This window comes from Ranitomeya imitator, chromosome 6 (genome assembly GCF_032444005.1).
Source record: "Ranitomeya imitator isolate aRanImi1 chromosome 6, aRanImi1.pri, whole genome shotgun sequence".
Classification (NCBI taxonomy): Eukaryota; Metazoa; Chordata; class Amphibia; order Anura; family Dendrobatidae; genus Ranitomeya; species Ranitomeya imitator.
Genome location: NC_091287.1, coordinates 200,867,643 through 200,891,844, shown reverse-complemented (window position 1 = coordinate 200,891,844; position 24,202 = coordinate 200,867,643). Strand labels below are relative to the sequence as shown.

Here is a 24,202-nt window from a genome sequence, read left to right as displayed (position 1 = left end):
TCCCCACACAGCCTCACTATATATATACTGCATGATCCCCACACAGCCTCCCTATATATATACTGCATGATCCCCACACAGCCTCCCTATATATATACTGCATGAGTCCCACACAGCCTCCCTATATATATACTGCATGATCCCCACACAGCCTCCCTATATATATATATACTGCATGATTCCCACACAGCCTCCCTCTATATATACTGCATGATCCCCACACAGCCTCCGTATATATATACTGCATGATCCCCACACAGCCTCCCTATATATATACTGCATGATCCCCCCACAATACAATATTGTTCTGCTCCAAGAAGACATCCAGGCCTCTCTTGAACCCCTCGACTGAGTTCGCCATCACCACCTCCTCAGGCAAGCAATTCCAGATTCTCACTGCCCTAACAGTAAAGAATCCTCTTCTATGTTGGTGGAAAAACCTTCTCTCCTCCAGACGCAAAGAATTCCCCCTTGTGCCCGTCACCTTCCTTGGTATAAACAGATCCTCAGCGAGATATTTGTATTGTCCCCTTATATACTTATACATGGTTATTAGATCGCCCCTCAGTCGTCTTTTTTCTAGACTAAATAATCCTAATTTCGCTAATCTATCTGGGTATTGTAGTTCTCCCATCCCCTTTATTAATTTGTTGCCCTCCTTTGTACTCTCTCTAGTTCCATTATATCCTTCCTGAGCACCGGTGCCCAAAACTGGACACAGTACTCCTTGTGCGGTCTAACTAGGGATTTGTACAGAGGCAATATAATGCTCTCATCATGTGTATCCAGACCTCTTTTAATGCACCCCATGATCCTGTTTGCCTTGGCAGCTGCTGCCTGGCACTGGCTGCTCCAGGTAAGTTTATCATTAACTAGGATCCCCAAGTCCTTCTCCCTGTCAGATTTACCCAGTGGTTTCCCGTTCAGTGTGTAATGGTGATATTGATTCCTTCTTCCCATGTATATAACCTTACATTTATCATTTTTAAACCTCATCTGCCACCTTTCAGCCCAAGTTTCCAACTTATCCAGATCCATCTGTAGCAGAATACTATCTTCTCTTGTATTAACTGCTTTACATAGTTTTGTATCATCTGCAAATATCGATATTTTACTGTATAAACCTTCTACCAGATCATTAATGAATATGTTTAAGAAAACAGGTCCCAATACCGACCCCTGCGGTACCCCACTGGTCACAGCGACCCAGTTAGAGACTATACCATTTATAACCACCCTCTGCTTTCTATCACTAAGCCAGTTACTAACCCATTTACACACATTTTCCCCCAGACCAAGCATTCTCATTTTGTGTACTAACTTCTTGTGCGACACGGTATCAAACGCTTTGGAAAAATCGAGATATACCACGTCCAATGACTTTCCGTGGTCCAGCCTATAGCTTACCTCTTCATAAAAACTGATTAGATTGGTTTGACAGGAGCGATTTCTCATAAACCCATGCCGATATGGAGTTACACAGTTATTCTCATTGAGATAATCCAGAATAACATCCTTCAGAAACCCTTAAAATATTTTACCAACAATAGAGGTCAGACTTGCTGGCCTATAATTTCCAGGTTCACTTTTAGAGCCCTTTTTGAATATTGGCACCACATTTGCTATGCGCCAGTCCTGCGGAACAGACCCCGTCGCTATAGAGTCCCTAAAAATAAGAAATAATGGTTTATCTATTACATTACTTAGTTCTCTTAGTACTCGTGGGTGTATGCCATCTGGACCTGGAGATTTATCTATTTTAATCTTATTTAGCCGGTTTCGCAGCTCTTCTTGGGTTAGATTTGTGACCCTTAATATAGGGTTTTCATTGGTTCTTGGGATTTCACCTAGCATTTCATTATCCACCGTGAATACCGTGGAGAAGAAGGTGTTTAATATGTTAGCTTTTTCCTCGTCATCTACAACCATACTTTCCTCACAATTTTTTAAGGGGCCTACATTTTCAGTTTTTATTCTTTTACTATTGATATAGTTGAAAAACAGTTTGGGATTAGTTTTACTCTCCTTAGCAATGTGCTTCTCTGTTTCCTTTTTGGCAGCTTTAATTAGTTTTTTAGATAAAGTATTTTTCTCCCTATAGTTTTTTAGAGCTTCAATGGTGCCATCCAGGGAGAAGGACTTGGGGATCCTAGTTAATGATAAACTTACCTGGAGCAGCCAGTGCCAGGCAGCAGCTGCCAAGGCAAACAGGATCATGGGGTGCATTAAAAGAGGTCTGGATACACATGATGAGAGCATTATACTGCCTCTGTACAAATCCCTAGTTAGACCGCACATGGAGTACTGTGTCCAGTTTTAGGCACCGGTGCTCAGGAAGGATATAATGGAACTAGAGAGAGTACAAAGGATGGCAACAAAATTAATAAAGGGTATGGGAGAACTACAATACCTAGATAGATTAGCGAAATTAGGATTATTTAGTCTAGAAAAAAGACGACTGAGGGGCGATCTAATAACCATGTATAAGTATATAAGGGGACAATACAAATATCTCGCTGAGGATTTGTTTATACCAAGGAAGGTGACGGGCACAAGGGGGCATTCTTTGCGTCTGGAGGAGAATAGGTTTTTCCACCAACATAGAAGAGGATTCTTTACTGTTAGGGCAGTGAGAATCTGGAATTGCTTGCCTGAGGAGGTGGTGATGGCAAACTCAGTCGAGGGGTTCAAGAGAGGCCTGGATGTCTTCCTGGAGCAGAACAATATTGTATCATACAATTATTAGGTTCTGTAGAAGGACGTAAATCTGGGGATTTATTATGATGGAATATAGGCTGAACTGGATGGACAAATGTCTTTTTTTTGGCCTTACTAACTATGTTACTATGTTACTATGTTACTATCCTGCTTTAGTAGTGCAAATGCTTTCTTTTTACTGTTAATTGCCTGTCTTACTTCTTTGTTCAGCCACATTGGGTTTTTCCTATTTCTAGTCCTTTTATTCCCAGAAAGTATAAACTGCTTACAGTGCCTATTTAGGATGTTCTTAAACATTTTCCATTTATTATCTGTATTCTTATTTCTGAGGATATTGTCCCAGTCTACCAGATTAAGGGCATCTCTAAGCTGGTCAAACTTTGCCTTCCTAAAGTTCAGTGTTTTTGTGACTCCCTACAAGTCCCCCTAGTGAAAGACAGGTCAAACTGTACAATATTGTGGTCGCTATTTCCTAGATGCCTGACCACCTGCAGATTTGTTATTCTGTCAGGTCTATTAGATAGTATTAGGTCTAAAAGTGCTGCTCCTCTGGTTGGATTCTGCACCAATTGTGAAAGATAATTTTTCTTGGTTATTAGCAGAAACCTGTTGCCTTTGTGGGTTTCACAGGTTTCTGTTTCCCAGTTAATATCCGGGTAGTTTAAGTCCCCCATAACCAGGACCTCATTATGGGTTTGCAGCTTCATCTATCTGCTTTAGAAGTAGACTTTTCATGATTTCTGTTATATTTGGGGGTTTGTAACAGATCCCAATGAGAATTTTGTTACCATTTTTCCCTCCATGAATTTCGACCCATATGGACTCGACATCCTCATTCCCTTCGCTAATATCCTCCCTTAAAGTGGACTTTGGACAAGACTTTACATAGAGACAAACCCCTCCTTCTCTCCGATTTTTACGATCCTTTCTAAACCTCCCTATATATACTGCATGAGCCCCAGACAACCTCCCTATATATACACTGCATGATCCCCACACAGCCTCCCTATATATATATACTGCATGAGCCCCACACAGCCTCCCTATATATACTGCATGAGCCCCACACAGCCTCCCTATATATACTGCATGACCCCACACAGCCTCCCTATATATATACTGCATGAGCCCCAGACAACCTCCCTATATATACTGCATGATCCCCACACAGCCTCCCTATATATATACTGCATGATCCCCACACAGCCTCCCTATATATATACTGTATGAGCTCCAGACAGCCTCTCTATATACAGCATGAGCCCGACACAGCCTCCCTATATATACTGCATGAGCCCCACACAGCCTCTCTATATACAGCATGAGCCCAACACAGCCTCTCTATATATACTGCATGAGCCCCACACAGCCTCCCTATATATATGCAGCGCCCCAGAGTCCTGGTTCGTTGCAGTAATGTTGTTCTTCCACCAGGGGGAGTGATGTTACGTCTGAAGGCAATTAAGGAGATCTGCTGTCCAGGTATCACAGCCACACACACATTTCACTCGCCAGTCCACCAGGGGGAGCTAAGGGTTCTATCTATTAGGCCACTCCTCACATAGGGTAAAACTGGGGGGTTGGAGAGGAAGTTAGTCAGTATCAGAAGGAGGAGAGGAGAGTTCCTAGCTGGGGACCGACGAGGAAAGGTCTCCCAGTCGAGCTGGCTGGGTTAATCCCTGGTCAGATCCAAACTGAAGTCTGAGGAGGAAGGAAAGAAGGACACGGAGCTCCGCCTGCAACCCATGCGGCAGCATCCTAAGAAAGGACAAGAAAGGTATTATGCTGTAGTGAGTGAGAAAAGAAGTCATGAGTGAAACATCAGTTTCAGACCAGCTAGAAGCAGGCTGCCTCCATCTGAAGTGCAGATCCGGTGGCCAGAATACCGAGGGAGTAAATCGCTCTATGCCGTTACTTCAGAGACTGGCAGGGCAGTTGATTCCAAGTTGGCTGTCCGACCTTTATACCTAAGAAGACACAGTGGCAATTTGTGGGGGTCGGGGCGTCTCTAGTGTCCCTAAAAACAAGCCTCAGGCCATCAGTCATATGGGTTTTGTCCTATCCGTACCATCTGGGGGACAGAGAGAGAAGTAACAATAGTGAGGACCTTATGGTAGCTTATGCAAGTAGGGACCTACTACGTTACTGTGCACAAGGGGAAGGCTATTGAATTCCTCCTGGATACGGGGACTCTGGATTTGCCTTCAGACCGGCCGGACTCTGTCTACCCTGTGGTCCCTACTCTGGACTGTGGATGCTGAACCTTCAGTAAAAGGTAAAGAGACTGCAACCCTGTGTCCTCGTTATTCACTGCGACTCACACCATTCATCATCTACACTTTGGTAAGCCCTGGGGGGAAGGTATACCATCTAACTGCCATAGCATCACCCCAGCAGACCCCTAAGCAGCGTCAGTCACCCTGACCAAATACCACAGGTGGTGTCACAAACATTATCTGTTGTGAATTCTGTGGCAGAGCTCCCTCTTGTGGTCACAAGTGGTACTTCGGCTGATTCTCTGTGAGCTTCCGTTGGTGGAGGAAAGTGGTACTGCGGCTTCTGAGTTTCCTTCCTCAGGTGATATGGTGAAGTCGTTAGGTGCTGCTCTATTTAACTCCACCTAGTGCTTTGATCCTGGCCTCCAGTCAATGTTCTAGTATTGGACCTGTCTCCTCCTGGATCGTTCCTGTGGCCTGCTGCTCTGCATAGCTAAGTTATTCTTTGCTATTTGTTGCTGTTTTTTTCTGTCCAGCTTGTCTATTTGTTTTTTCCTGCTTGCTGGAAGCTCTGGGACGCAGAGGGTGTACCTCTGTGCCGTTAGTTCGGTACGGAGGGTCTTTTTGCCCCCTTTGTGTGGTTTTTGTAGGGTTTTGTGTTGACCGCAAAGTTACCTTTCCTATCCTCGCTCTGTTCAGAAAGTTTGATTCCTGGTAGTAAATTCCCAAAAGGTCGACTGTTTAATTTATCTGTGCCTGAGCACGCCGCTATGCGGAGTTATGTGAAAGAGTCTTTGGAGAAGGGGCATATTCGCCCGTCATCGTCGCCATTAGGAGCAGGGTTCTTTTTTGTAGCCAAGAAGGATGGTTCACTGAGACCTTGTATAGATTACCGCCTTCTAAATAAGATCACGGTTAAATTTCAGTACCCCTTGCCATTGTTATCTGATTTGTTTGCTCGCATTAAGGGGGCTAGTTGGTTCACCAAGATAGATCTTCGTGGTGCGTATAATCTTGTGCGTATTAAGCGAGGCGATGAGTGGAAAACTGCATTTAATACGCCCGAGGGCCATTTTGAGTATCTTGTAATGCCATTCGGACTTGCCAATGCTCCATCAGTGTTTCAGTCCTTTATGCATGACATCTTCCGAGAGTACCTGGATAAATTCCTGATTGTGTACTTAGATGACATTTTGATCTTCTCGGATGATTGGGAGTCTCATGTGAAGCAGGTCAGAACGGTGTTTCAGGTCCTGCGTGCTAATTCTTTGTTTGTGAAGGGATCAAAGTGTCTCTTTGGTGTCCAGAAGGTTTCATTTTTGGGGTTCATCTTTTCCCCTTCTACTATCGAGATGGACCCTGTTAAGGTCCAAGCCATCCATAATTGGACTCAGCCGACATCTCTGAAAAGTCTGCAAAAGTTCCTGGGCTTTTCTAATTTTTATCGTCGCTTCATCTGCAATTTTTCTAGTATTGCTAAACCATTGACCGATTTGACCAAGAAAGGTGCTGATGTGGTCAATTGGTCTTCTGCTGCTGTGGAAGCTTTTCAAGAGTTGAAGCGTCGTTTTTCTTCTGCCCCTGTGTTGTGTCAACCAGATGTTTCGCTTCCGTTCCAGGTCGAGGTTGATGCTTCTGAGATTGGAGCAGGGGCTGTTTTGTCGCAGAGAAGTTCTGATTGCTCGGTGATGAAACCATGCGCCTTCTTTTCCAGGAAGTTTTCGCCTGCTGAGCAAAATTATGATGTGGGCAATCGAGAGTTGCTGGCCATGAAGTGGGCATTCGAGGAGTGGCATCATTGGCTTGAAGGAGCTAAGCATCGCGTGGTGGTCTTGACTGATCATAAGAACTTGACGTATCTCGAGTCCGCCAAGCGCTTGAATCCTAGACAAGCTCGTTGGTCGTTGTTTTTTGCCCGTTTTGACTTTGTGATTTCATATCTTCCGGGCTCTAAAAATGTGAAGGCGGATGCTCTGTCTAGGAGTTTTGTGCCCGACTCTCCGGGTGTATCTGAGCCGGCGGGTATCCTCAAAGAGGGAGTAATTGTGTCTGCTATCTCCCCTGATTTGCGGCGGGTGCTGCAAAAATTTCAGGCTGATAAACCTGATCGTTGCCCAGCGGAGAAACTGTTTGTCCCTGATAGGTGGACGAATAAAGTTATCTCTGAGGTTCATTGTTCGGTGTTGGCTGGTCATCCTGGAATCTTTGGTACCAGATAGTTAGTGGCTAGATCCTTTTGGTGGCCATCTCTGTCGCGGGATGTGCGTACTTTTGTGCAGTCCTGTGGGATTTGTGCTCGGGCTAAGCCCTGCTGTTCTCGTGCCAGTGGGTTGCTTTTGCCCTTGCTGGTCCCGAAGAGACCTTGGACACATATCTCTATGGATTTTACTTCAGATCTTCCCGTCTCTCAAAAGATGTCAGTCATTTGGGTGGTCTGTGATCGCTTCTCTAAGATGGTCCATTTGGTACCCTTGTCTAAATTGCCTTCCTCCTCTGATTTGGTGCCATTGTTTTTCCAGCATGTGGTTTGTTTACATGGCATTCCAGAGAATATCGTTTCTGACAGAGGTTCCCAGTTTGTTTCAAGGTTTTGGCGAGCCTTTTGTGGTAGGATGGGCATTGACTTGTCTTTTTCCTCGGCTTTCCATCCTCAGACTAATGGCCAGGCCGAACGAACCAATCAGACCTTGGAAACATATCTGAGATGCTTTGTTTCTGCTGATCAGGATGACTGGGTGTCCTTTTTGCCTTTGGCTGAGTTCGCCCTTAATAATCGGGCCAGCTCGGCTACCTTGGTTTCACCGTTTTTCTGCAACTCTGGGTTCCATCCTCGTTTCTCTTCAGGGCAGGTTGAGTCTTCGGACTGTCCTGGTGTGGGTACTGTGGTGGACAGGTTGCAGCAGATTTGGACTCATGTAGTGGACAATTTGACCTTGTCCCAGGAGAAGGCTCAACGTTTCGCTAATCGCAGACGCTGTGTGGGTCCCCGACTTTGGGTTGGGGACTTGGTTTGGTTATCTTCTCGTCATATTCCTATGAAGGTTTCCTCTCCTAAGTTTAAACCTCGTTTTATTGGTCCGTATAGGATTTCTGAGGTTCTTAATCCTGTGTCTTTTCGTCTGACCCTTCCAGATTCTTTTTCCATACATAACGTATTCCATAGGTCATTGTTGCGGAGATACGTGGCACCCGTGGTTCCATCTGTTGATCCTCCTGCCCCGGTTTTGGTGGAGGGGGAGTTGGAGTATATTGTGGAGAAGATTTTGGATTCTCGTGTTTCTAGACGGAAACTCCAGTATCTGGTTAAGTGGAAGGGTTATGCTCAGGAAGATAATTCCTGGGTCTTTGCTTCTGATGTCCATGCTCCCGATCTTGTTCGTGCCTTTCATATGGCTCATCCTGGTCATCCTGGGAGCTCTGGTGAGGGTTCGGTGACCCCTCCTCAAGGGGGGGGGGTACTGTTGTGAATTCTGTGGCAGAGCTCCCTCTTGTGGTCACAAGTGGTACTTCGGCTGATTCTCTCTGTGAGCTTCCGTTGGTGGAGGAAAGTGGTACTGCGGCTTCTGAGTTTCCTTCCTCAGGTGATATGGTGAAGTCGTTAGGTGCTGCTCTATTTAACTCCACCTAGTGCTTTGATCCTTGCCTCCAGTCAATGTTCTAGTATTGGACCTGTCTCCTCCTGGATCGTTCCTGTGGCCTGCTGCTCTGCATAGCTAAGTTATTCTTTGCTATTTGTTGCTGTTTTTTTCTGTCCAGCTTGTCTATTTGTTTTTTCCTGCTTGCTGGAAGCTCTGGGACGCAGAGGGTGTACCTCCGTGCCGTTAGTTCGGTACGGAGGGTCTTTTTGCCCCCTTTGCGTGGTTTTTGTAGGGTTTTGTGTTGACCGCAAAGTTACCTTTCCTATCCTCGCTCTGTTCAGAAAGTTAGGCCTCGCTTTGCTAAATTTATTTCATCTCTACGTTTGTCTTTTCATCTTACTCACAGTCATTATATGTGGGGGCTGCCTTTTCCTTTGGGGATATTTCTCTGAGGCAAGGTAGGCTTATTTTCTATCTTCAGGCTAGCTAGTTTCTCAGGCCGTGCCGAGTTGCATAGGGAGCGTCAGGCGCAATCCACGGCTGCCTTTAGTGTGGTTGGAGAGGATTAGGGATTGCGGTCAACAGAGTTCCCACGTCTCAGAGCTCGTTCTTGTTTTTTGGGTTATTGCCAGGTCACTGTATGTGCGCTGACCTCTATGTCCATTGTGGTACTGAATTACCTTTCATAACAATTATCCCTTTAAAGACCTTTCCCCAATTTCCAACGGCCATTCCCCTAGGGCCACGGACCGGGTCAGGCCACCGTGACATCCGATTCCCCGAACCGAGGGACCCGGTACCGAGTACCCCTAGCACTTGGGGGCGATCCACTTTTGGCGTCACGAACAGGATCTACTTAAGGCTGAAATTCGGGTCATGTGCGCCTAAGAACTGTGCCAGAGCTGAATTGGACTGTGATTTATTGCAAGGACTGTGTATTGCCATTTACCGCCATAAATTAACGCCAAAACTGCCGCCATTACTGTGCCACGAGGAGCGCTGGAGAAGAAGGGCGTGGTGTTGTGGGCGTGAACGAACTGAGAAGCGCGAAAAACAATGGCCGCCCAGTCTAAATATTTCTGTATCTTGAGGACGTGTCCGTCAGCAACCGAGGTCTGCCTCCTGATTCTCCATGGCGGGCGGGGACAGCAAAAATGAAACCGCTCTCCAGAAGAGGAAGGAATGGAGCTAGAGATTGGTGGGTACTCCCGAAAGAGAATGGCCCCGCACCGATCACCGGAGGATTACATCGGCATGCCACCGCTGGAGAGAATAGACCCGTGGGAGCTGTCCACAGGAGCTCCGTTGCCGGCACCAGCTCTGGCGCCAACCCCAGAGGAGTGGAGTGGCGCCAGAAGGACCACTCCATGTGCTGGGGCTCAGCGTCCTGACATTCCGGGGTTCTACCTTCCTCCCGCCTTTACCCCGGTCACCACCACAGCTGCTGGAGCCCCGGGGACTCTGTCACAGGGTCCCGACTTGCGTGAGCATAACCTGGGACCCTTCCCATGAGGAGAATACCTGTGGCATCTGATTGCGGAGTACAAGAAGGAGGTTGAGCGGGAGGCCCGAGGAGACCTGCTGGATAACCCTCCACCGAAGTGGGGTGTTGTGGTGGTATACCGACCCCAGAAGGAAAAGGGATTCATCCAGGAAATCGGGTCATTGGTGAGAGTCCACGTCACCCGGGAGGAAGTGGAGTCCTGCCTGTGCGGAGACAACGCGGGTTCCGTCTTGAGCCCCGGGGATGCTGTGACCTATCGCCGGTACCAAAAAGGGAGCAGTTGGTGGGCTCGGGATGTGCAGAGGTGCACAGCTCTGTTGGCGGTGTCTGGAACCCTGGCAGGAGGACTTACCACTAACGCGGCTGCAACAACACCCGTTGTAACTTGCATCATCCATCAGACCACTCAGACTTTTATCGCTGCGCACGACCTGACCGTGCATGACAGACAGACTCGTGGTGTATACCCGGCTCCGGGAGTGATCTTGGATCGCAACCATCCCATGCCACTGAGGGCTACATCTCAGGTAAAGCCCTGGTGGAGACCACCAGAATAAACCTCGGAAAACCGCAACCTGTAGATAGTTCCTTTTAAAACTTTAACTATTCTTTTGCTTTAAAACCCATCCAGGGTTAACACTTAAAGGGATTCCTTTGTTTACCCGGGACCCCTATGATTTCAAGTTTCATCACTGTTACACAAAAGAACATTGGGATCATGAACTGTGCATGATTTGAACTTGGTTGTAAATAGTTTGCACCTTCTTAAAGGTGCTCTCTACTCAGGGGTGATCCTAGCCTCTCTGCTGCCTGAGGCAAACGGAAAAATGGCGCCCCCCCACACAGTCCCTGCTGGAGGGGGGGGGGCGGGAGGGAGGAGGGAGGGGCGGGCACTTGACCCTGGAGTTTTATAAAAAAAAACAAAAAACAAAACCTAGCAGCGCAAATCCAGTTACCGTATATATTCGAGTATAAGCCGACCCCCTAATTTTGCCACAAAAAACTGGGAAAATTTAATGACTCAAGTATAAGCCTAGGGTGGAAAATGCAGCAGCTACCGATAAATTTCAAAAGTAAAAATAGATACCAATAAAAGTAAAATTAATTGAGACATCAGTAGGTTAAGTGTTTTTGAATATCCATATTGAATCAGGAGCCCCATATAATGCTCCATAAAGTTTGCCCCATATAATCCTGCATAAAGGGTAATAGGGGCCTCATAAGATGCTCCATAGAGATATTTGCCCCATATAGTGCTGCACAAGCGCTACGGCCCCATAAGATGCTCCATACAGTCACTGCCCCTTATAGTGCTGCACAAGTGTTATGGCCCCATAAGATGATCCATACAGTCACTTGCCCCTTATAGTGCTGCACAAGTGTTATGGCCCCATAAGATGCTCCGTACAGTCACTGCCCCTTATAGTGCTGCACAAGTGTTATGGCCCCATAAGATGCTCCGTACAGTCACTGCCCCTTATAGTGCTGCACAAGCGCTATGGCCCCATAAGATGCTCAATAGAGATATTTGCCCCATATAGTGCTGCACAAGCGCTATGGCCCCATAAGATGCTCCATATAGTCACTTGCCCCTTATAGTGCTGCACAAGCGCTATGGCCCCATAAGATGCTCCGTACAGTCACTGCCCCTTATAGTGCTGCACAAGCGTTATGGCCCCATAAGATGCTCCATAGAGATATTTGCCCCATATAGTGCTGCACAAGCGCTATGGCCCCATAAGATGCTCCGTATAGTCACTTGCCCCTTATAGTGCTGCACAAGCACTATGGCCCCATAAGATGCTCCGTATAGTCACTTGCCCCTTATAGTGCTGCACAAGTAACATAGTAACATAGTAAGGCCGAAAAAAGACATTTGTCCATCCAGTTCAGCCTATATTCCATCATAATAAATACCCAGATCTACGTCCTTCTACAGAACCTAATAATTGTATGATACAATATTGTTCTGCTCCAGTAAGACATCCAGGCCTCTCTTGAACCCCTCGACTGAGTTCGCCATCACCACCTCCTCAGGCAAGCAATTCCAGATTCTCACTGCCCTAACAGTAAAGAATCCTCTTCTATGTTGGTGGAAAAACCTTCTCTCCTCCAGACGCAAAGAATGCCCCCTTGTGCCCGTAAGTGTTATGGCCCCATAAGATGCTCCGTACAGTCACTTGCCCCATATAGTGCTGCACAAGTGTTATGGCCCCATAAGATGCTCCCTACAAGTCACTGACTAGTGATGGGCAGTCCGGCTCTTTTTGGTGATCTGGCTCATTCGGCTCCGCTCACCATAAACCGGCTCTTCTTCAAAATAAAAATCAGTTTTCCACAGTCCTCGCTCCAGGTGTTTGCCTGTAGAGTGACAACCTCATTATACCCCTGTATACGGATCTAGTGAAGCAGTGCAGACTGTTTTTTAGCATTGCTATTTCCTCAGATTGTTCGCTCTTGTGAACAGGGCCCTGCTACTCGGTTGTAGTCTTATGTATTACTTTCTAATATGTGGCATTTTTTTGTACCTGTCCTTTCTGAATTAGTAAGTGCTGTGATGTACTGGCGCTGTATGAGATTATAAGGCATGTTACAAGCACTGGTGAAAGTGAAAGAAAATAAAAATTAGGCTCGGAGCCTGCGCAGCATGACATCCACATACAGATTGGACGCAGTCATCCTGATTCGGAGGCGTCTACATTGACAATCATATTTTTTGGATGCACTGCCATGTACCAGGATGTCTGGAGATTTTTTAACACCCAAAATTCGCAACAAGCTGCGTTTTGGGAGCACGTGACAAATCCTGATGCATCCTGATCCTGATCCAAACGCAGGTCCATGCGTTCCTATGTTAAGTATAGAGATGCAATCTGGATCAGGATTGCTACACATCACAACGCACCATAACGTGCAGCCCCTAACCAGGTGCCCCCATGTTATATACAGGCCCCCAATCCATGTTATTACCATTAGCACTCTATAACATAGGGCACAAGCCGCTCACTGCACAGCATGCATAGTCTCCATTATGTCTGCATACTGTTCCCATACAGGGTCATCACTTTCCTATACAGCACATCCCTTGCTTCTGAGCATGCTCAGTCCCACATAACGGATCCGTGCTCCATAGAGCTCCATGGTATTTCCAGACGTGCAGCCACGGGTCCGTGTGGGTCCCTGTGTCTGCTTGTTTTTCAGATGACACAAAGCTGCAACAAGTTGCATTTTTCTGCGTCTGGTAAAATATGGAGACACATGGATCTGTGGGAAACCGGTGACAACTGGATGCACACGCAAGTCCCATCTGTCACCATTGAAAGTCAATGGAGACCAAAACGGATCCGTATGCAGCCATTGTCACACGCAATGCGAAATATGCAAGTGTGAAACCAGCGTAATGCTATATAATGATTGGAGCTGTGCTAGATCTCTCCACAGGTTATGCCTAAAATCACTTTATATAACCCTCAGCAGCAACAACCGACATCGTCCATCCTCCTCCTGTATGTTCCCTGTATGTTCCTGTCTTGAATCCTCCTCAGTCCTGACTAATACTATGCTACCAAACAATCTGCTGAGTCCCTCCATCTACTATATAATTGTCTAAGGGTCACTTCCGTCTTTCCTTCTGTCTGTCTGTCTGTCTGCCACGGTTATTCATTCACTGATTGGTCTCGCCAACTGCCTGTCATGGCTGCCGCGACCAATCAGCGACGGGCACAGTCCGGAAAAAAATGGCCGCCCCCTACTCCCCGGAGTCAGTGCCTGTCGCCCATCCAGTCACCGCTAACACAGGGTTAATGCCGGTGGTAACGGACCGCGTTATGCCGCAGGTAACGCACTCCGTTACCGCCTCTATTAACCCTGTGTCTCCCCAACTTTTTACTATTGACGCTGCCTATGCGGCATCAATAGTAATAAATATAATGTTAAAAATAATAAAAAAAATATATAAACCTGCTATACTCAGCCTCTGTAGTCCACTGAGCCGCTCCCGCCGGCCGCCATCTTCCGCTGCAGTCTCCAGTGGCAAAGATGGTATGATAGAAGGACCTGCCATGACGTCACGATCATGTGACCGCGACGTCATCACAGCCCCTGCGCGCCTGCGCGACAAGCACCTGCCATGACGTCATGTGACCGCGGCGTCATCACAAGCCCTGCGCGCCTGCGCTAGAAAGACCTGCCATGACGTCACGGTCATGTGACCGCGACGTCATCACAGGTCCTGCGCCCATACCAACGCTGGGACCGGAAGCTGCCGTGGACTACAAGGGGCCTTCGGAAAGGTGAGTATATGTTTATTTTTTATTTTTTCACCTGTGACAAACCTGGCTGGGCAATATACTACGTAGCTGGGCAATATACTATGTGGCTCTGTGCTGTATACTACTTCACTGTGCAATATACTACGTGGCTCTGTGCTGTATACTACGTCACTCGGCAATATACTACGTCACTGGCCAATATACTACGTGGCTCTGTGCTGTATACTACATCGCTGTGCGATATACTACGTCACTGGGCAACATACTACGTAACTGGGCATTATACTACGTGACTGGGCAATATACTACGTAACTGGCCAATATACTACGTGGCTGCATAATATACTACGTGGCTGGGCAATATACTACGTTGCTGGGCAATATACTACGTGGCTGAGCAATATACTACGTGGGCTGCGCAATATACTACGTGGGCTGTGCAATATACTACGTGGACATGCATATTCTAGAATACCCGATGCGTTAGAATCGGGCCACCATCTAGTGTGTACGTATATATATATCAGTATATAATGCTATGGATGAGGCCAGTAAAGTATATCTTTATTTGGGACTATGGTAACTCAAATCCTGACTCCAGCACTGAAGGATGGTCTAAGGCTAGGTTCACATTGCGTTAGGGCAATCCGTTAAGCGCATAGCGCTAGCGGATTGCGCTAACGCAATGTTTGTTTAGGGTCGGCGTTCGGCGTCCCCGCTAGCACAGATCCCCGATCTGCGCTAGCGAGGGACGGACCTCGGACGAACCTCGGACACTGCTTGCACAAAAGAACGGCACATCGCTAGCACGTGCCGAAAATGGCATGCGCTAGCGATGCGCTACAGGCAGAAATCACATTGCTGTCAATGGGTGCGCTAACGGACCTGTTGCACGATGTTAATTGCGATATTTTCGCCGTGCAAAGCAGTCTGTTAGCGTTAACCCATTAATGCAATGTGAACCTAGCCTAACACTAATCCTTGTAGTCTGAGGGCATTTAAGGGTTAACAGACAGTCCACAGCTACCTCTCTCCTCACTGCTCCTCCCAGTCACACTTCACTAGCTGAATCTGATAAGCTGTAAGCATGCAGGCACCAGCCAAGAAAGAAAAAAAAAAAGACTCAGAGTTGGCTTAGCTCACTCACCCTGCACTGCTGACTCCTTTTGTTCACAGGCTCAGCAGGGAACTGGCTCTGTGTGTGGGCTCAATGGATCATTCCTGAATGACACATCACTGACATCAGCAAGTGTCAGAGACTCAGAGCAGGGATTGCAGGGAGAGTCAGCACCACATGTTCTAGCTGTCACTCTGCCGCCCCCTACAGCTCTGCCGCTGAGACAAAAGATTCAACTTGGTTCATGATAGGAGCGCCACTGTCTCTACTGGTTTTACAAGAAGAAGACTTCGTGAAGAAACTGTTCCTGATGACGATGTGAAAGTTTCTATTGTCTTAAAGTTTATAAGTGACTTGTTGATTGTTTGCATTACCTCAGGAAAAAGACTTAAGTTCCTTCTCTTAAAGGGAATGTTCATTTGTTGCACACTGCTAAAGAGTGATAATGTTGCCTTAAGAAGTTAGATAGTCATTATGTTTTTACATAGTGATAGTATGTAGTTAAGTAATGATGTACTTTAAATAAAATTGAGGAAGTTGGAAGAAAAATACAGTCTAGCCCGTAGAGGGGGTAAAACCTGTTCTGCATTTCAATAAAGTGAACCCGTAGGGGTTAGTGAGTCCTCTGGAGAGCCATAGATAGATGGTTATTAAACTTTGCACTTAAAGAAGAATAACGGTTTTATGAAGAGAATGTTAATTTATTGTTATGGGATAGCACTTAATAGATTGAATACCTGTATGGGTAATTGTATTTCATAGTTAGATAATAATTGTTTTAGTAGCGCGTGCCGTGCAAAATATGTTATTGTTTGCAACGTTCAAGTGTTCTCACCTCCCATAAAGGGAAGTATTGTTAAATTAATTTGTTTATAGCATTTCAAAAATTTTGCATATCTTTTGCTGATGTATTGTTGTTTTCTTTTTCCCAGTCCGGGAGTACTGGATTTAACGGTGGGGGGTGGGGCACTCCTCACATAGGGTAAAACTGGGGGGTTGGTGAAGAAGTTAGTCAGTATCAGAAGGAGGAGAGGAGGGGAGAGTTTCTGGCTGGGGACCGACGAGGAAAGGCCTCCCGGTCGAGCTGGCTGGGGTAATCCCTGGTCAAATCCAGACTGAAGTCTGAGGAGGAAGGAAAGAAGGACACGGAGCTGCGCCTGCAACCCATGCGGCAACATCCTAAGAAAGGACAAGAAAGGAATTGTGCTGTAGTGAGTGAGAAAAGAAGTCATAGCAACAGGAGTGAAACATCAGTGGGAGACCAGCTAGAAGCAGGCTGCCTCCACCTGAAGTGCAGATCTGGTGGCCAGAATACCGAGGGAGTAAAGAGCTCTATGCCGTTACTTCAGAGACTGGCAGGGCAGTTGATTCCAAGTTGGCTGTCCGACCTTTATACCTAAGAAGACACAGTGGCAACTTGTGGGGGTCGGGGCGTCTCTAGTGTCCCTAAAAACAAGCCTCAGGCCATCAGTCATATGGGTTTTGTCCTATCCGTGCCATCTGGGGGACAGAGAGAGAAGTAACAATAGTGAGGACTAGGGTTGAGCGAAACGGGTCGTTCATTTTCAAAAGTCGCCGACTTTTGGCAAAGTCGGGTTTCATGAAACCCGATCCGACCCCTGTGCGGGGTCAGCCATGCGGTACGCGACTTTCGCGCCAAAGTCGCGTTTCAATGACGCGAAAAGCGCCATTTCTCAGCCAATGAAGGTAAACGCAGAGTGTGGGCAGCGTGATGACATAGGTCCTGGTCCCCACCATCTTAGAGAAGGGCATTGCAGTGATTGGCTTGCTGTCTGTGGCGTCACAGGGGCTATAAAGGGGAGTTCCCGCCGACCGCCATGTTACTGCTGCTGATCTGAGCTTAGGGAGAGGTTGCTGCCGCTTCGTCAGAAGCAGGGATAGCGTTAGGCAGGGTCCATTAACCACCAAACCGCTTGTGCTGTAGCGATTTCCACTGCCCAACACCACCTTCGGTGTGCAGGGACAGTGGAAGCTACATTTTTTTTTTTTCCCCCTCAGCGCTGTAGCTCATTGGGCTGCCCTAGAAGGCTCCCTGATAGCTGCATTGCTGTGTGTACGCCGCTGTGCAAACCAACTGCTTTTTTCAAAGCACAAATCCTCTTGTTCCTTCCTTTCTGCACAGCTATCTTTTTGGTTTGTACACACTTTTTATTTAATTTGTGCATCAGTCCACTCCTTATTGCTGCCTGCCATACCTGGCTGAGATTACTGCAGGGAGATAGTAATTGAAGGACACTCCCTGTTTTTTTTTTTTTTTTTGTGGGAGATTAAGATTGACATTTCTGCTAGAGTGCCATCCCTGTCTGTGTCATCTCTCACTCAGTGGGCCATAGAAAGCCTATTTATTTTTTTGCTTGATTTGGGTTATAAAATCTACCTTAAAAAATCACTACATCAATCAGTGGGAGAAAAATATTGGCCTCAGGGCTTGTGTGCCACTCTTGACTCCTGTGTGCATCATCACTCACTCAGTGGGCCATAGAAAGCCTATTTATTTTTTTGCTTGATTTTGGTTCTAAAATCTACCTGAAAAAATCACTACATCAATCAGTGGGAGAAAAATATTGGCCTCAGGGCTTGTGTGCCACTCCTGACTCCTGTGTGCATCATCACTCACTCAGTGGGCCATAGAAAGGCCATTTTTTTTTTTTTGCTTTATTTGGGTTCTAAATTCTACCTGAAAAAATCAATAAATCAATCAGTGGGAGATTAATATTGGCCTTTGGGCTTGTGTGCCAGTCCTAAGCGTGCCATCTCTCTCTCTCAGATAGTGGGCCATAGAAAGCCTATTTATTTATTTATTTTTTTATTGGGTTTATAAATTTTCCCTGGAAAAAAAAAAAAAGTGGGAGATTAATATTGGCCTCTGGGCTTGTGTGCCAGTCCTGAGCGTGCCATCTCTCTCACAAATAGTGGGCCATAGAAAGCCTATTTATTTTTTTTTTTTTGGTTTTATAAATTCTCCCTTAAAAAAAAAGGGAGATTAATATTGGCCTTTGGGCTTGTGTGCCAGTCCTAAGCGTGCCATCTCTCTCTGTCTCTCAGATAGTGGGCCATAGAAAGCCTATTTATTATTTTTTTTATTGGGTTTATAAATTTTCCCTGGAACAAAAAAAAAAAAGTGGGAGATAAATATTGGCCTCTGGGCTTGTGTGCCACTCCTGACTCCTGTGTGCGTCATCTCTCACTCAGTGGGCCATAGAAAGCCTTTTTTTGTTTTATTTGTTTTCTAAATTCTCCCTGAAAAAATCATTTTATTTTATTTGGTTTCTAAATTCTTCCTGAAAAAATCATTTTATTCTATTTTTTTTTTCCTAAAGTCTCCCTGAAAAAAAAAAAAAAACAACAAATCAGTGGGAGATTAATATTGCCCTTTCTGCTTGTGTGCCAGTCTTGACTCCTGGGTGTGCCATCTCTCTCTCTCTCTCCAATTGTGGGCCATAGAAAGCCTATTATTTTTTTAGCTTGATTTGGGTTCCAAAATCTACCTGAAAAAATCACTACATCAATCAGTGGGAGATAAATATTGCCCTCTGGGCTTGTGTGCCACTCCTGACTCCTGTGTGCGTCATCTCTCACTCAGTGGGCCATAGAAAGCCTTTTTTTGTTTTATTTGTTTTCTAAATTCTCCCTGAAAAAAACATTTTATTTTATTTGGTTTCTAAATTCTTCCTGAAAAAATCATTTTATTCTATTTTTTTTTTCCTAAAGTCTCCCTGAAAAAAAAAAAAAAAAAAAAAAATCAGTGGGAGATTAATATTGCCCTTTCTGCTTGTGTGCCAGTCTTGACTCCTGGGTGTGCCCTGTCTCTCTCTCTCTCCAATTGTGGGCCATAGAAAGCCTATTATTTTTTTTAGCTTGATTTGGGTTCCAAAATCTACCTGAAAAAATCACTACATCAATCAGTGGGAGATAAATATTGGCCTCTGGGCTTGTGTGCCACTCCTGACTCCTGTGTGCGTCATCTCTCACTCAGTGGGCCATAGAAAGCCTTTTTTTGTTTTATTTGTTTTCTAAATTCTCCCTGAAAAAATCATTTTATTTTATTTGGTTTCTAAATTCTTCCTGAAAAAATCATTTTATTCTATTTTTTTTTTCCTAAAGTCTCCCTGAAAAAAACAAAAAAAAAACAAATCAGTGGGAGATTAATATTGCCCTTTCTGCTTGTGTGCCAGTCTTGACTCCTGGGTGTGCCATCTCTCTATCTCTCTCCAATTGTGGGCCATAGAAAGCCTATTATTTTTTTAGCTTGATTTGGGTTCCAAAATCTACCTGAAAAAATCACTACATCAATCAGTGGGAGATAAATATTGGCCTCTGGGCTTGTGTGCCACTCCTGACTCCTGTGTGCGTCATCTCTCACTCAGTGGGCCATAGAAAGCCTTTTTTTGTTTTATTTGTTTTCTAAATTCTCCCTGAAAAAATCATTTTATTTTCTTTGGTTTCTAAATTCTTCCTGAAAAAATCATTTTATTCTATTTTTTTTTTTCCTAAAGTCTCCCTGAAAAAAAAAAAAAAATCAAATCAGTGGGAGATTAATATTTACATTTGTGCTTCAGTGACAGTCCTGCGTGTGTGGCATCTCTCTCATTTGTTGCCACCAACAACAGAGTGTGTAACATTGTGCCTGATTTTCGTTGTGGTCTCACTCACCTGTAAAGGGGTAGCTAAATCATACTGAAGTTATAGCTCACCGTGTAATTTGTGTGACAGCAACAAATACCGTTAGTTTGTTTACGTTTTTAAAACAATGAGGAAGTATGGTGGAAGAGGTCGTGGCCGGGGGCGTTCATTGTCAGCTGGTAATGAGGGTAGTGGTAGTGGTGGAGCATCAGCTGGTCGTGGGAAAAAAAATATTGCACCTAAGTCTGGAGCTGTGGAGCCAGGTTCGTCGTCTAGCTACACAAGGCCTCGAACGCTCCCTTTTCTGGGAGTAGGAAAACCGCTTTTAAAGCCGGAGCAGCAAGAGCAAGTTTTGGCTTATCTTGCTGACTCAGCCTCTAGCTCTTTTGCCTCCTCTCGTGAAACTGGTAAATGTCAAAGCAGCGCGTCGTTAGTGGATGTTCACGGTCAGGGACAAGTCGCTTCCTTGTCCTCTTCAGCAAAAACAACAACAGAGAAGAATGCAGCAGGCGACACAACGGGTTACTCCATGGAGCTCTTTACACATACCGTCCCTGGCTTAGAAAGTGAAGCAGTTAACAGTCCATGCCCATTACAAGTTGAATCTGACATGGAGTGCACTGATGCACAGCCACAGCCAGACTACTATGCTGGTCCTTTGACTCAGACCACAACATTGCCCTCGCAGGGTGCTGATCAAGAATCAGACCCTGATGAGACTATGTTGCCCCATCACGAACGCTATACCACCGACCGACACGGTGACACAGACGAAGTTGCACACGAGCTACAAGAAGAGGTAATAGATGACCCAGTTCTTGACCCCGATTGGCAGCCATTGGGGGAACAGGGTGCAGGCGGCAGCAGTTCTGAAGCGGAGGAGGAGGGGCCGCAGCAGGCATCAACATCGCAACAGGTTCCATCTGCCGGGCCCGTATCTTGCCCAAAACGCGTGGCAAAGCTAAAACCTGTTGGAGGACAGCGTGGCCATCCAGTTAAAGCTCAGTCTGCAATGCCTGAAAAGGTATCCGATGCTAGAAAGAGTGCAGTCTGGCATTTTTTTAAACAACATCCAATTGATCAGCGCAAAGTCATCTGTCAAAAATGTTCAACTACCTTAAGCAGAGGACAGAATCTGAAAAGTCTCAATACAAGTTGCATGCATAGACATTTAACCACCATGCATTTGCAAGCCTGGACTAACTACCAAACGTCCCTTGAGGTTGTAGCACCCTCGGCCAATGAAGCTAGTCAACAACGCAACATCCCTTCCGGCAGTGTAGGGCCACCATTTTCCACACCACCTGCAGTATCTGTGCAGGTTTCTTTGCCAGGCCAAAGCCGTCAGGGTCAGGGAATCACCAGTTTCGTAGTAGGAAACACTGCATCTAGGGCACCGGTGGCAACAATACCATCTCCCACCGTCTCTCAGTCTGCCATGTCCACCGGCACCCCCGCTAGTTCCACGATCTCCAGCTCTCCAGTCCAGCTCACCCTACATGAGACTATGGTTAGAAAAAGGAAGTACTTAGCCTCGCATCCGCGTACACAGGGTTTGAACGCACACATAGCTAGACTAATCTCGTTAGAGATGATGCTCTACCGGTTAGTTGAAAGCGAAGCTTTCAAAGCCCTGATGGACTACGCTGTACCACGCTACGAGCTACCCAGTCGACACTTTTTTTCCAGAAAAGCCATCCCAGCCCTCCACCAGCATGTTAAAGAGCGCATCGTCCATGCACTCAGGCAATCTGTGAGCACAAAGGTGCACCTGACAACAGATGCATGGACCAGTAGGCATGGCCAGGGACGTTACGTGTCCATCACGGCACACTGGGTAAATGTGGTGGATGCAGGGTCCACAGGGGACAGCAAGTTTGGGACAGTTCTGCCTAGCCCACGGTCTAGGAAACAATTGGCTGTAGCCGTTCGCACCCCCTCCTCCTCCTCTTCGTCCTCCTGCAGAAGCGAGAGCTCGTCCACAGACCGCAGTCGCACAACCACTCCATCCGCAGCTGCCACTGTTGCACACCAGGTCTCCCATTATGGGGCAGCTACTGGCAAACGTCAGCAGGCTGTATTGGCTATGAAGTGTTTGGGCGACAACAGACACACCGCGGAAGTTCTGTCCGAGTTCTTGCAGAAAGAAACGCAGTCGTGGCTGGGCACTGTAGATCTTGAGGCAGGCAAGGTAGTGAGTGATAACGGAAGGAATTTCATTGCTGCCATCTCCCTTTCCCAACTGAAACACATTCCTTGCCTGGCTCACACCTTAAACCTGGTGGTGCAGTGCTTCCTGAAAAGTTATCCGGGGTTATCCGACCTGCTCCTCAAAGTGCGTGGACTTTGCTCACATATCCGCCGTTCGCCCGTACACTCCAGCCGTATGCAGACCTATAAGCGTTCTTTGAACCTTCCCCAGCATCGCCTAATCATAGACGTTGCAACAAGGTGGAACTCAACACTGCACATGCTTCAGAGACTGTGTGAACAGAGGCGGGCTGTTATGTTTTTGTGGGAGGATACACATACACGGGCAGGCAGTAGGATGGCAGACATGGAGTTGTCAGGTGTGCAGTGGTCGAAGATTCAAGACATGTGTCAAGTCCTTCAGTGTTTTGAGGAATGCACACGGCTGGTTAGTGCAGACAACGCCATTATAAGCATGAGCATCCCCCTAATGCGTCTGCTGATGCAAAGTTTGACGCACATAAAGGATCAGGCGTCTGCAGCTGAGGAAGAGGAAAGCCTTGATGACAGTCAGCCATTGTCTGGCCAGGGCAGTGTACAGGACGAGGTAGCGGGCGAAGAGGAGGAGGAGGATGATGGGGATGATTATATTTTTAATGAGGAAGCTTTTCCGGGGCCACTGGAAATTGGTGGCGCGGCAAGGCCGGGTTCTGGTTTTTTGAGGGACACAAGTGACGTGGATTTGCCTGAAACTGCCCCTCAACCAAGCACAACCGCAGATTTGAGAACTGGAACTTTGGCCCACATGGCGGATTATGCCTTACGTATCCTCAAAAGGGACACACGCATAACTAAAATGATGAATGATGACGATTACTGGTTGGCCTGCCTCCTTGATCCTCGCTATCAAGGCAAAATGCAAAATATAATGCCACATGAGAACTTGGAACTAATATTAGCAACCAAACAATCAACTCTTGTTGACCGTTTGCTTCTGGCATTCCCTGCACACAGCGCCCGTGATCGTTCTCACACGAGCTGCAGGGGCCAGCAGACCAGAGGAGTTAGAGGGGCAGAAATCAGAAGTGGCGTTGGCCAGAGGGGTTTTCTGACCAGGTTGTGGAGTGATTTTGCTATGACCGCAGACAGGACAGGTACTGCAGCATCAATTCAAAGTGACAGGAGACAACATTTGTCCAGTATGGTTACAAACTATTTTTCATCCCTTATCGATGTTCTCCCTCAACCGTCATTCCCATTTGATTACTGGGCATCAAAATTAGAAACCTGGCCAGAATTGGCAGAATATGCATTGCAGGAGCTTGCTTGCCCGGCAGCTAGTGTCCTATCAGAAAGAGTATTCAGTGCTGCAGGTTCAATACTAACAGAAAAAAGGACTCGTCTGGCTACCCAAAATGTAGATGATCTAACCTTCATTAAAATGAACCACAACTGGATTTCGAAATCTTTTGCCCCACCTTGCCCGGCTGACACCTAGCTTTCCTATGAAAAGGTCTTGCCTGTGGACTATTCTGAATGCCTTTTCCAATCTCGTAATTTTCTGCACCTGATTGTCCAGCATACAACATGTTTACACCTCACTAAATGGCCAAACTCCCCCCACGGGGCCGTGGTATCGACACTTGGCGATAGCACCCGTGAGAGTGCAGTTTGTCTGAAGAGGTGGGTGAGCCCGCTTTTGGTCGACGGCACTGCCACTGGGTCCCTCCTAGTACAATAAAGTGTCTCTGGCGGTGGTGGTGCGCACCCAACGTCAGACACACCGTTGTAATATGAGGGGCCTTGGGCCTGTACCGCCGGCCACAAGACAGTTTCCCCCCACCCCAGCTCAAACAGTGCTCTACCACTTGCAAAATTATCTCACAGCTCCACCAATGTTTAGTCTATGCGCTGACATCCTTCAATGCCTGCCACTGACAATACCATTGTATTGACATTTTTGT

The 24,202-nt window shown here is 46.5% G+C and overlaps 1 protein-coding gene and 1 long non-coding RNA gene across 4 annotated transcripts in view; both read right to left on the bottom strand.

Moving 5' to 3' along the window:
- Positions 1-16,404, bottom strand: part of LOC138642335 (uncharacterized) — a 196,436-nt gene extending 180,032 nt beyond the window's left edge. Inside the window, exon 1 of the long non-coding RNA XR_011314023.1 lies at positions 15,435-16,404. This is a non-coding gene — a long non-coding RNA (uncharacterized lncRNA). The remainder of the gene's footprint in view (positions 1-15,434) is intronic.
- LOC138642334 (protein Shroom4-like) overlaps positions 1-24,202 on the bottom strand; it is a 1,359,201-nt gene that overhangs the window by 1,006,363 nt on the left and 328,636 nt on the right. The window lies entirely within an intron of this gene.